Raw genomic sequence first — 13,364 nt, 5'->3', positions numbered from 1 at the left:
TCTTACTCCTCTCTGGGTCTCCACTATGCACACAGCTGATGCCTATTGTGCTCTGCTATGTCTCTTATACTTGATTCATGCACACTTTTAGTCACTGTCTCTATATATATTTATTCCTACCTCTCTCTCTCTCTCTCTCTCTCTCTCTCTCTCTCTCAAAAGTGCACACAAGTCACTCACTCTCTCCATTCAGCTCCTGGAACCTCCACTATGAATAATGTAAGAGGGGGGCCTAGAGCACATCTCTAACTCCCCCATGCTCATGCCCTCATAAGGGTGCCCTCATCATTGGTCACTCTTTGCAAAAACAGAAAAAGGGGAAAGAAAAACAGAAAAATGCTGGAAAAAGGATCCAAAGGTGATGCACCTAACTCTGTAGCCCCAGGCAGTCTCTTCATTCAGAATACACAGCAGAGCTGGAGAGATACTCAAAAATGCACACAAAGTAATGACAAATAGCTCCGCCCCTCCAGCGGCCGATTGGTCAGCCGGGGTGGAGATGGCGGCTGAATTCTGATGATGGCTTCTGGCTTTTTCACAGCTTAGCACTGGCTCAAGATGGCAATAAGGGAAAAAAAATCCAAAAGCAATCTAAACCCCGGAAAGAGTTGTGAGGGGAACATAAATACATCAAGCAAGCAGGCATGGTGGAGCTGCCTGCTGACTTGAGCCTTGATTTTGAAGGAGCTGGTTTGATTTAGTAATTATGAATTAGGCAAGGACAAATACAGAGTATAAACAAAGCACTGATGAAGGGGAAAAAACAGGCTCCGCATGCCACACTGAAGGCTCTGCATGCCACACTGCCATTCAGTCTGAGATGACTCATTTCACCTCAGCTAACAAAGAGGAAGGAGAAACCAAATAGAGGAGCTTTGACCTAAAGAAGAGCCCTGAATGAATCTCCATCTATGAGAGCACAGGAGCTAAAGAGTCTTCAATGGAGGCAAAATAAATTAACAAGGTCACTACGGCACACAAGGTGAGAACATCTCTGTAAATGAAGCGATGGCACTGTGAGCACGCACAGGGAAACGTGCTGCTGCTTGCTGGTTCCTAAGTTTCTGCAGCTGGAGGAACGGTGGGATTAACTGTTGTTCTCCCAGCAGACAGCCAGCCCACCACTAGGTCTTCAGCAAGCTATCAGCCTGCCAGTCAACCAGCACCATCAGCCTAATCCTCACCATGGAGACCAGCGAGACAGAGGGAGGGGGGTGGGGAGAAAAGGAAAAGACGACCAATGAAAGGAAAAAGGAATGGATGTGAACGTCATGCTGTGCATTGCATCTGCAATCCAAGCACTTTGTTGCATTTATTTATTTATTTATTTATTTATTTATTTATTTATTTATTTATGTATGTATGTATGTAGCCAGACACTGTCAAAATTATGGCTCCACTTACTGCCACCATTCTATAATATGTATATATAATTAGAACATAACCATATGCAAGACTTCAATTATCAATATAAGCCACATCTCTGATACAGAGCAACCCCTGAGTTATTGTAAGCCCATCATGATTGTATAATTCAAGACATTCTAATCCATGCTCCTTCATTACTTAGTTTCAGATGGCTCCTTAGCATGCTTAGGTTATAGCATGCTCAGTGCTGTGGAAGTGAGAATGACACACTGCTGGTTTCACACCCAGATATGCTGGTCAGTATGAAAGGTTACTCACACGTGACACATGTTCTCACTAACAGGAACCTCATTCAAAATGGTAGAAACAGCTATTTTGAAGTCTGAATCTTTCCATTTTTACAGATAACAGTATATCATATAGTATCCAACTAATCCTATCTGAGATTATTCAGCAACTCAACACAATTTGAGGCAGTGGTGTGATCATTTAGATGTCAGGTTTCAGAGAGTTAACTGTGCCACTGGTCATGCATCTTAGCATCTATTATCTTTCTAAACATTTAATATTTCTCATTTTGAGATTTTCTTTTTTACTTGCTCACTTTCTAGAAACAAGCTAAATTAACTACTAATGGGATGAGACATTTTCACTAAATAAAACATGTAAATAACATCTAGAAATAAGCTGAATAATCTAATCGAGAATTATTAGATATTTAAACTAGATATCAGATGCATTTTTTTTAAATGTAGCGCTGTGTAAGATTCAATTTAGCCTGAATTTATTGTTCAGAGTAAAACTAAAGAAGCAAATCTCAAGCACTTAACATGTTTAATTTAAATGTGACTTTTATGCAAATTTTCAATAAATGGTTTGGCAAAAAAATCTAATATAGACAATTTTCCATAGTTGATCATCTGGGCCATGGTCAGTGTCCACATTTTGCTACTTTAATTTAGTGGAGGTATCAGGCTAATATTACAAGTCAATAGTCACCCAGATCCTCTTTCATAAATACAGCCACAAAACTTCTTTCAACCCTCTAAAACTACTGTCAGGTCTTCATTGAGGTTGTGAAGATTTGTTGATGAGTTTTAACAGAACTTTAGACACAGTATGGCCTAGTGCAAACTTCGTTGTGTGCTGTAAATGCCTCTGCAAAGACACAGTGAACTGAAGATACATGTGTACAGATGGAAACAACAGGGATCATGAACATGGTTTAGCGTCCATATGCCTGGGTGACTAGCACACGTGAGAAGGGAAGCTGGAATTCAGCTCAACACATTGTCTAAAATGGCTGAGCAGCTGTTTAGCTTCACTGCAAATTTTTGCCAAGTCATACTGTATCCTAAACCACACTGACAAGTCTGTGAGACCTTAATGAAGATCTGAATGTGGCTTAATGGGTAGAGATGTCTTGAGGACAAGGTTTGAATGTCAATTGACTTCTTGTATTTGTTAGCAATGTTAGCCTAATAGCTCCAATGCTGATTCCTTTAAACCTTTACAAGATGATACAGTAAAAGACTGCTTGGGTCCCTGCTTTGTTGTGAGGAGATGATTCACTCAGCCCATACGGACACTATTTTGGCACAGTTGACAAATTTCCAGCGTCAGGCCAGAATATGAGTGCTGATAAGTGATGATCAGGCCATGAATAGCAATGTAGCATCTGGAACACCCCAAGACACCCCCCAAAAAAGTCTAGCATGTTAGAATAGTTGTATATTTCCACCTAGTTTGACATCTCCTACGGCATGTTCCTTAACTTAACCAACAGAATGACAGAGGCCGTCTGGTGCTTATATGTAAATATGGTGAAAAGAAAGAGGGATGCTGCTGCTGCTGCAGCTGTCAGGTGGAACAACGAAACAGAGGAAAAGCTAGTTGAGCTTTGGCTCCAATATCCACTGAAGTTTCCTTGAAGGAGGACCATGAACATGAGTACCATGAGCCCAAAAAGATACATGTTGCAAGACATAGCATTTATAGCATCTGTTTACATATAGCGAACCTGATGGCTAGCTACACCCAGTCCATAATACTTTATTTTCTTTCTGTAGCCAAAGTTTGTAACTCAGTTTAAGCTCATTGTCAGAATATGAATAAGCAAGTTTCTTCGCTACTCACAAAATGGGCAAACTGTGGCATTGTGCAGGATGTTCCACCTCAGAAAAGCAAAAGGAGAATGGAGAGTTTCTCCTCTTTCATTAAATAAATTTATAAACTCTTTCACCCACAGCTTGGATCTCAGTGAAACAGTTGCACCTCGACACAAGACAAAGCATAAAATAAACAGGCTAGATGTCTTCAAGTACAAATATGCGTTCTTCCTCACAGATCAGGCTATCGGTGACACTGGGCTATTTTCCTTTTTTGTGAAAGTAGCGTGAAGAGCATCATGGCTTTATTCAGACACTGAAACTTTGAGTGCTTCTACATTGGCTGTAACTCACATGCTCATAGTCCAGATTGAGACCTATTTGATACTATTGACATTTGTGAAGACAATCTGTTGGCTAGTACACATTGGATGTCACCATGCCAAAGCAAGAGAAACAACTGCAATTGGTCAATGAGTTCATGCTGCTGGTGATACACTTGATCAAATTAATTTACTGTCCAAATAAATCACACAAATAAATCTTACTGGGTGTGCAAAGGCCTTAAAGGCCTTAAGAGGCCTGAAGTGAGTTTTAAAGGACACTTGCAATGAGTGGCTAAAATATGTGATAATTAAGCATATATGCAATTGAACTGCTGTTGTGGGGCGATATTACTGGTGCTATAGCTGGAGGTCTGATGCTGCAGTAGAGGACATGTTCTGCTGCGAGGAACGTCTCATTCAGAATTTATGTTCTCCTGGGCTTTCTGAGGAACTGACTGGGGTGCTCTGTGAGGTAGCTTTAGATAGGAACCTTACATAATTGAAGGCATTACATAAAACTGTTCACTCACATTCAACTGCCTGAGATGGAAAAGACGTGGTGCTCACAAGGGTCCTCCTACCAGTCCATTTATAAACAACAAAGAGAGCAGGGGTGGGTATAAATGATGATCTGTTCTCATTCTAACAAAAACATATACCCAGAGAACACCAGAAGAAACTGAAATATTGAAAATCAAACAAGCACATGAAATATGCTAGTCTATATTATTGAAAGTATTTTTTTTCCCAAAAAATGAATGCATTTTTTTTAACAAAATCATTGGTTATCCATATTGAGTTCTTGTTCAGTAGTGTTTGCATTGTGTTTTTTTCTAATAAATACTTTTATTTGGGTTCACTGCAGTTTTATCTCCCTCGTTCTTACCCAACATCACTACAATATCAATATCATGTTGTTAGCTAAATCAGTGAAATTTGCCTGCTGAAGAAAAGTTTTACTTTAAAATATCTAAATAAAAATTCCAAAAAAGTTGGGACACTGTGCAGAATGTAAATAAAAAATGGACTGCAATGATATGCAACTCATGTAAACCATATTTTTAAAGGAAAATACTACAAAGACAACACATCAAATGTTGAAACTGAGAAATGTCATTATGCCCATTTTAAATTTGAGGACAACAACACATTCCAAAAAAGTTGGGATGGAGGCATGTTTACCACTGTGCTTCATCACCTCTTCTTTTAACAACATTCTGAGAACTGAGTACCAACTGCTGTAGTTTTGAAAGTGAAATATTTTCCTGTTTTTGTTTGATATAGGAATTCAGCTGCTCAACAGTTTGTGGGTTCATTTGTCATATTTTTAAATTCTAGTGTGCCAAATGTTTTCAGTGGTGACAGATCTGGACTGCAGCCAGGCCAGTTTTGCACCCAGACTCTTTTAATACGAAACCATGATGTTGTAATGTATACAGAATGTAGTTATTCATTGTCTTGCTGAAATAACCAAGGCCTTCCCTGAAATAGACGTTGTCTGCTTCTGAACTGTTCACTGATAACAAGCTGAGCGGTCTTTAGTCCGGATGACACTTTTCCACTTGCCCTCAGTACAGTTTAAATGAGCTCGGGCCCAGAGAAGGTGGCAGCATTTCTATATCCGGTTTATATGTGGTTTATATTTCTTCTTTGCATTTTAGAGATTTAACTTTGCAGATGCAGTGATGAACTGTGTTCACAGACAATGGTTTTGGGAAGTATTCCTGACCACATGCAGTGATTTCCACTACAAAATCATGTCTGTTTTTAATACAGTGCCAACTGTGGGCCCGAAGATCATGGCCAGCAAATACTGTTTTTTGACCTTGTTCCCTGCATACAGAGATTTCCCCAGATTCTCTGAATCTTTTAATGTTATTATATACCCAAGATGATGGAACAGCATGATGAACCCCTCCTCATCTTTACCTCAACTTGACTCAGCCTCTCTGGGATGTTTTTTATACCCAGGCAACTTACTGACCTGTTTTCAATTGACCACTAGGTGTTTTTTTAGCATTACACAACTTTACCAGCCTTTTGTTACCCCTGTCCCAACCTATTGGGAATGTTGTTGGCATCAAAATAGGCATATATTTTTCAAAAAACAATAAAGTTTCATTATTTGATATGTTGTCTCTGTTTTACTTTAAAAATATATAGGGTTTAAATGATTTGCACATCAATGCATTTTGTTTTTATTTACATTTTGTACAGTGTCCCAACTTTTTTGGAAATGGTTGTAAATTGTTATGTCTATCATGTAAAGATTAGCTAATTATGCCACAGAATTGCCACACTTAGAGTGTGCGAAAGTAGTAAATAGGTAAAATAGCTGTTCAATGTGTGAACCTTTGTGATAATGTTCGGGTAGAAAGGGTGAAAGTCATGGTTCAAAAAGGTTGAGAATTACAGCTTTGTCACAGCTTGTTGTCAATGAAACTGTAATACAGTCTGTATTTATTTATTTTTGCAGTTGCAATCCAGGTTGTGACCATGCATTGATCTGACTGTGCCAGCGCTCTAATAAAATTAGTATGACTGCTGCAATATGTAACTGACTAAGTCAATGCTGTAAATGCACTGATTTGCATATTCATGGTTAATTATAATCACAGTTAAGTGCACCATCAGCTCACTGCCTGAGCGTGGTTTTAGTGTGCACTTACAAAAACAAGTCACAAACATCATTGCCTATTCTACATGCTGAGATCAATATCTTGATCAATATCCACACCACTTTTCTCCAATAATCCAATAGTGCGATAGCACCGCAGAAAAACCCGTTTAAAGCAGAGAAAGTAAACATGCTCAGAAATGCACAGGCTAAGTATATTCTTAGTATATTTCAGTAGATGTTATTCTCTGTTTAATAGGTTGCACTTTAACAGCCTATTAATTGCTTCTTATTGATCATAAAAATAAAATATCTAAAGCTTACTTTGTTAAAATACCTACAGCTTACTTTATTAAAATATCGAAAGCTTACTTTATTAAAATACCTACAGCTTACTTTATGAAAATACCTAAAGCTTACTTTGTTAAAATACCTACAGCTTACCTTGTTAAAATACCTAAAGCTTACTTTGTTAAAATACCTAAAACTTACTTTGTTAAAATACCTACAGCTTACTTTGTTAAAATACCTAAAGCTTACTTTGTTAAAATACCTAAAGCTTACTTTGTTAAAATACCTACAGCTTACTTTGTTAAAATACCTAAAACTTACTTTGTTAAAATACCTACAGCTTACTTTGTTAAAATACGTAAAACTTAATTTGTTAAAATACCTACAGCTTACTTTGTTAAAATACCTACAGCTTACTTTGTTAAAATACATAAAACTTACTTTGTTAAAATACCTAAAGCTTACTTTGTTAAAATACCTACAGCTTACTTTGTTAAAATACCTACAGCTTACTTTGTTAAAATACCTAAAACTTACGTTGTTAAAATACCTACAGCTTACTTTGTTAAAATACCTACAGCTTACTTTGTTAAAATACTGAAAGCTTACTTTGTTAAAATACCGAAAGCTTACTTTGTTAAAATACCTAAAGCTTACTTTGTTAAAATACCTAAAGCTTACTTTGTTAAAATACCTACAGCTTACTTTGTTAAAATAACTAAAGCTTACTTTGTTAAAATACTGAAAGCTTACTTTGTTAAAATACCTAAAGCTTACTTTGTTAAAATACCGAAAGCTTACTTTGTTAAAATACCTAAAGCTTACTTTGTTAAAATACCTACAGCTTACTTTGTTAAAATACCTACAGCTTACTTTGTTAAATACTAAACTTACTTTGTTAAAATACCTACAGCTTACTTTGTTAAAATACCTACAGCTTACTTTGTTAAAATACCTACAGCTTACTTTGTTAAAATACCTAAAGCTTACTTTGTTAAAATACCTACAGCTTACTTTGTTAAAATACCTACAGCTTACTTTGTTAAAATAACTAAAGCTTACTTTGTTAAAATACTGAAAGCTTACTTTGTTAAAATACCTAAAGCTTACTTTGTTAAAATACCAAAAGCTTACTTTGTTAAAATACCTAAAGCTTACTTTGTTAAAATACCGAAAGCTTACTTTGTTAAAATACCTAAAGCTTACTTTGTTAAAATACCTACAGCTTACTTTGTTAAAATACCTACAGCTTACTTTGTTAAAATAACTAAAGCTTACTTTGTTAAAATACTGAAAGCTTACTTTGTTAAAATACCTAAAGCTTACTTTGTTAAAATACCGAAAGCTTACTTTGTTAAAATACCTAAAGCTTACTTTGTTAAAATACCTAAAGCTTACTTTGTTAAAATACCTACAGCTTACTTTGTTAAAATAACTAAAGCTTACTTTGTTAAAATACTGAAAGCTTACTTTGTTAAAATACCTAAAGCTTACTTTGTTAAAATACCGAAAGCTTACTTTGTTAAAATACCGAAAGCTTACTTTATTAAAATACCTAAAGCTTACTTTGTTAAAATACCTACAGCTTACTTTGTTAAAATACAGAAAGCTTACTTTGTTAAAATATCTAAAGCTTACTTTGTTAAAATACAGAAAGCTTACTTTGTTAAAATATCTAAAGCGTACTTTGTTAAAATACTGAAAGCTTACTTTGTTAAAATACCTAAAGCTTACTTTGTTAAAATACAGAAAGCTTACTTTGTTAAAATACTGAAAGCTTACTTTGTTAAAATACTGAAAGCTTACTTTGTTAAAATACCGAAAGCTTACTTTGTTAAAATACTGAAAGCTTACTTTGTTAAAATACCGATTGCTCTCTTTATTATAATGAAACATGCAGTGGTTTAGTGCTCTACAATATATGCACAATATGTTCAGGAAAGCATACTGTACTGTGTCAAATTATCACGATAACAGTATATTGCTCAGCCCTAGATCCACGTTCACATTCTGCATTGGAAGATATGCTTGAAAAACTACAAAAATCTGCTTTGCAGTTGGTCTTAAGTTCGCAAATACTTTAATAAATTGTTAACAACAAGTTGTTATGTTTTATTCTTATAAATAATATTGAAGTGAACTTCATATAGTTTTTTGGTTTTGATAATGACTTGTTTAGATTAAGCAATAAAATAATCCATAGATTAACTGATTACTAAACAACAGTGAACACCTGCAATCCATTGAAATTATTCTTGTTTATTCTAAAGTGACTTGAGAATATATGTCCAGTTAATTTGAGCATGGTTGCCTGTATGGCACAATTAATCCTCTGGGGTTCTGTATGTCACCTTTAAAGACACTTGCATATAACAGGATACCCATATGTGTCAAATCAAAATGCTCCGTTATCTTCATCACTACTTTCCAAAACCGCTGCAGCAACTTAAGCAGCTGTAAACTCTTTGCACCGTTTAAATGAGTGAAATTGAATGTGTCTCTGATGTGAATGAAGATGAAGGGTTTCCGATGTGATGAGTCAGTCCGTAGTGATTTCCTGAGTCAGTTTTACCCAAAATGTAGATGGACACACAAACTCACTAATTACACCTGATGAAAGGAACACTACATATCTCAACCCCTCTTCATGGACTCATAACTCCAGATGTGAGTCACATACAGTCTCACCATGAGATAGAACTGAAAGGGCAGATTCTACAGACAGAGGACATTTTTACCATATTTCTGCACTGTATTTTCACATAGATAGAGAAAGATCTATAGACATGTCGAATTTGATGCACGGATGTGAAGCTGTGACAGCTTCAGTTGTGCACTGCAATGTCACAACGTCATGATGCATTTTATATCTGTATACAACACAGCACTGAAAACAGTACATGCTCATTATTAGAGTCTTGCAATGTTAAATATATGTGCCACATTATTCACCCCTAAAAGAGAGACTACAGGACAACAAGACTGACCAACAGTCTTTCTATTCACAAGCCATCAGGCTGGTGAATACCTCACATACTACCTCTTCCCCCCTCCTAATCTGAACTGGTTTAACCTTACACTCAATAACTGCACCTTACCTACACTGTACTGCTGCTGCTAGAACAATACTGTTTCCATCTATTACCTGCACAGAACACTACTGTTTACTGTTTACATCTGTTTACATCTGTTACTTGATGCACTTTATGAACAGCTGCTCTACATATTTGCACATAAGCATGTGTAACTTTAATTTTATTTCAACTTTGCACATACTGTACATTTTTACAGTTATTCTTATTTTCTTTTTTTTTAATCTCTTAAGATTATATTTGGAGAATGGAGGAACAGCAAAGTAAGAATTTCATTGTACAGTGCAACTGCCTGTTCTGCTGTGCACATGACAATAAAACTCTTGAACCTTGAATCTACAACAGAGAGGAAGACATAGACGGAGAGGTGAAGGTAGGGCTGACCTGAAGGTAGGGTGAGGATGAGCAGGAGACAGACAGGTGGAACAGGCAGAGAATGAAAGAGAAGAGAGGTGAGTGAGAGACAATTTTGAGTCTGTCTCTTGGTTGCATATTAGAGATTGAGAGAAAATCTCTGTCACACAAACACTTTCACACAGAGTTTATGACACAGAGCTGGAAGGCTGTGAGAGCTTCAGCTAATCTCTCAGTGACGCGGCTCTGCTCAGAAGCCTTACAGAGCTTCTTTTAACTCATACTTCAGTTCAAGACCCAGGACAGATTCCCATCAAAGCAAGTGTAGCTCCTACTGTAACACTAACATACACACACACACACACACACACACACACACACACAATGCAGACGACTTCAGCAAACAACTGACACATCACTCATTCTGACCTTTACCTTCACTCAGCTGTGAAGAGTCCTCAAACACTTCCAGGTTAGACTTTCAAAAGCAGGACTATTCAGGATCATAGACATGGTGAAAGATTATTCTCTTTCTCTTTTCATTCATTCATTCATTCATTCATTCATTCATTCATTCGTTCGTTCATTCATTCGTTCTTGCTTGCTTTCTCACCTTCTCTATTTTGGAATTACACAAACTGGGAGATCTCCGAACAGACTTCTCCTGCTGTCTCTCTCCTACTGTCTTTTTTCCGTTAATTTCCCTCTTTCTCTTTCTTCTTCATTCACTCTGTCTTTCTTTTTTCATTTATCCTCTTTCGTAATTTCCTTTTCTTTTCAGTCTTTCTCTTTTCATCTTCTCCCCTTTTTTTCTTTTCTCATTCATCCCTTTTTTTTTCTCTTTTTCTTTCTCCTTTTTCAACTGTTCATTCTCAATTTTATTTTCTCTCTTTCATTTTTTCTCTCCTTTCTTTTTCTTTCTTTCTTTCATTCGTCTCTTTTGTTATCCATTCTTTTATCAATCTGTCTCTCTCTCTAGTTAACAAACTTCAAACAGTAAGATTTTCATACCATGTATCTAAATGAATGTGTATGTAGATGAAATCAGAAATCTAATCATATTTGACATCTGACCAGACTCAGTCCTCAGTCTGACCAGTACATGAGAGTGTGACCCTCAAGACACCTGTATTAGTGCCGCAAGACTCCTGTTTCTTGCCTTTCTGTCCTAGTGTTGCCTTCTGGAGCACCTCATATTAAAGCCTGAATGGAACCTCCTGCCACTGGCCCTCCAGCCAGCAATCTGCATGTGATGTAGTGGCATGAGTGGTTAGATGTTACACTAGGTCTCTCACACACGGCTCTCGCTCATACAGCTCTTAACATATGCTTTACACCAAGAAAAGCAATTACATGCATACAAACCACAACAATGCCAAAAGCCAATTCAGTCACCGTGTTTCAGTATAGATGAATGGGCCAGGTCAGAGAACTAACTTTGAACTACGATCAGGGATTTGGGTGTCTATATCCAAAAAAGAACAGTCAATGGTGAAAGAAAAACCCTTTACTGAAAGATGTGTAACACCTCTCACTCAATTTCTTACATGTTAAAAAATATAATAACCTAAAAAATAATCTAACCTAAAATAAGAATGTTTAGTACTTGGTTGTAAATCGTTGTCAATCCAGTGACTGTACAATCTCAGTATCTTGTAGATGTAACCAGGCACTGAGTCTCTTCTCTGCTGATGCCTGTAATGCCATTTTCAGCCATTTTCAGTTCAGATTTGTTTTGGGGTCTTTCTGCCCTAGTTTTGTCTTCTGTAGCTGAATGTTGGCTCAGTGGGGTTTATTTTGAGTAATATGCCATTTTTGTGGCTGAAAAACTGCACTTATTATTTACATTATTCAGGTCATTGTCCTGCTGCAATGTTTTGAAGTATTTGGTTCTGCTCCTCTTAGCAGACACATCATTAATAAAGGTATATAGTAGGACATAAATGCTCGAGCCACAGTGCTTCAAATCATGAGCAGTTCCTTTTTACCTCTGGTGAATAATCTCCTATTCATTTATCCATGAGCCACAGAATCTTGAAGGTATAATAGGTTGTTTGCTATTGCTGAGCTTATCATTGAGCTTACCTAGTTTCTTAACAAGGTAGCAAGCACTGATTCTCTGATTCAGAAGACATGTGAAGCCAGCCACCGCATCTTTCCAAACTGCCACTAACTGCCGCTTATTGCAACTCTGACTCAGACATGCACGTTTCTCCTCTACAGCAACAAGATTTTTCTCTTCGTCTCTGGGGAGGCCATCCAGGTCCTTGTTCAATTTCTTGTCATCTCAAGCCTGGACAACTATAACTCGCTCCTGGCTGGTCTTCCCATTCAACTGATCCAGAATCCAGCAAAACAGCTTGTTTTCAATCCTTTTAAGTTCCTAAGGTCACTCCACTGCTGCGTTCCTTTCATTGGCTTCCCATAGCTGTCCATCAGATCATCAAAACATGATCCATACTTCAAACCTTTGGGTCCTGAGTACCTGAGTTTCAAGTATGGCTCGGCTTGACTCACCATGCTTCAAGAAGCATGGAAGACAAACGTCTTCCTGGCACCCAGGTGACGGAGGGGGAAATCTAACTTGCAATCTGCCGACAACAGGACCAAGTCTTAGACAGTTGCACTAACAAATCTAATGTTATATCTTGCCTCTGATGGATTAATTCTGAATATTTAGCCTAATAGTGCCCTGCTGTACTGGTACTGGTACTGAAAAAATGCCTCCAAAGGTGTGTTCAGAGTGACCTACCCCACCCTTAGTGTGCATGCAAATTAAGTTATTCATTCATTTCAAATGCAGTTTACTACAGTACTATTTTAAACCAGCATAAAGTGTGTCACTGTGCATTTACTTACAGCCTGGAATCTTTTATTTTTGATGTAAATGAATAATGTACAAAATCACTGCAGGTTTAAACAGCAGCCTTACACCTCCTCCTATGGTCCCACCATCGCTTATGGATGCTCTATAAATGCCTTCCCACAACCCACCTGGGGACACACACCAAAATCAATGGCTGCAGCAGTATCGCGTCAGAGGCAAAATAATTGTGCTCCTAAAATAGCACTTTCTCTCTCGCAGGCTCCTTTCCTCCCTTCATCCTTCTGACGCAGAGCATATTAAACACTAGTCTAAGAAGTGGAACTATGTCAGAGCAAGCGGTGTGTGTGTGTGTGTGTGTGTGTGTGTGTGTGTGTGTGTGTT

At 37.2% G+C, this 13,364-nt stretch overlaps 1 protein-coding gene across 1 annotated transcript in view; it reads right to left on the bottom strand.

Moving 5' to 3' along the window:
* pde4ba (phosphodiesterase 4B, cAMP-specific a) overlaps positions 1–13,364 on the bottom strand; it is a 235,325-nt gene that overhangs the window by 149,663 nt on the left and 72,298 nt on the right. The gene's annotated exons all lie outside the window — the stretch shown is intronic.

This window comes from Pygocentrus nattereri, chromosome 26 (genome assembly GCF_015220715.1).
Source record: "Pygocentrus nattereri isolate fPygNat1 chromosome 26, fPygNat1.pri, whole genome shotgun sequence".
Classification (NCBI taxonomy): domain Eukaryota; kingdom Metazoa; phylum Chordata; class Actinopteri; order Characiformes; family Serrasalmidae; genus Pygocentrus; species Pygocentrus nattereri.
Note: the sequence above shows the minus strand (reverse complement) of the source record. Positions and strands in the feature narration are given on the sequence as shown.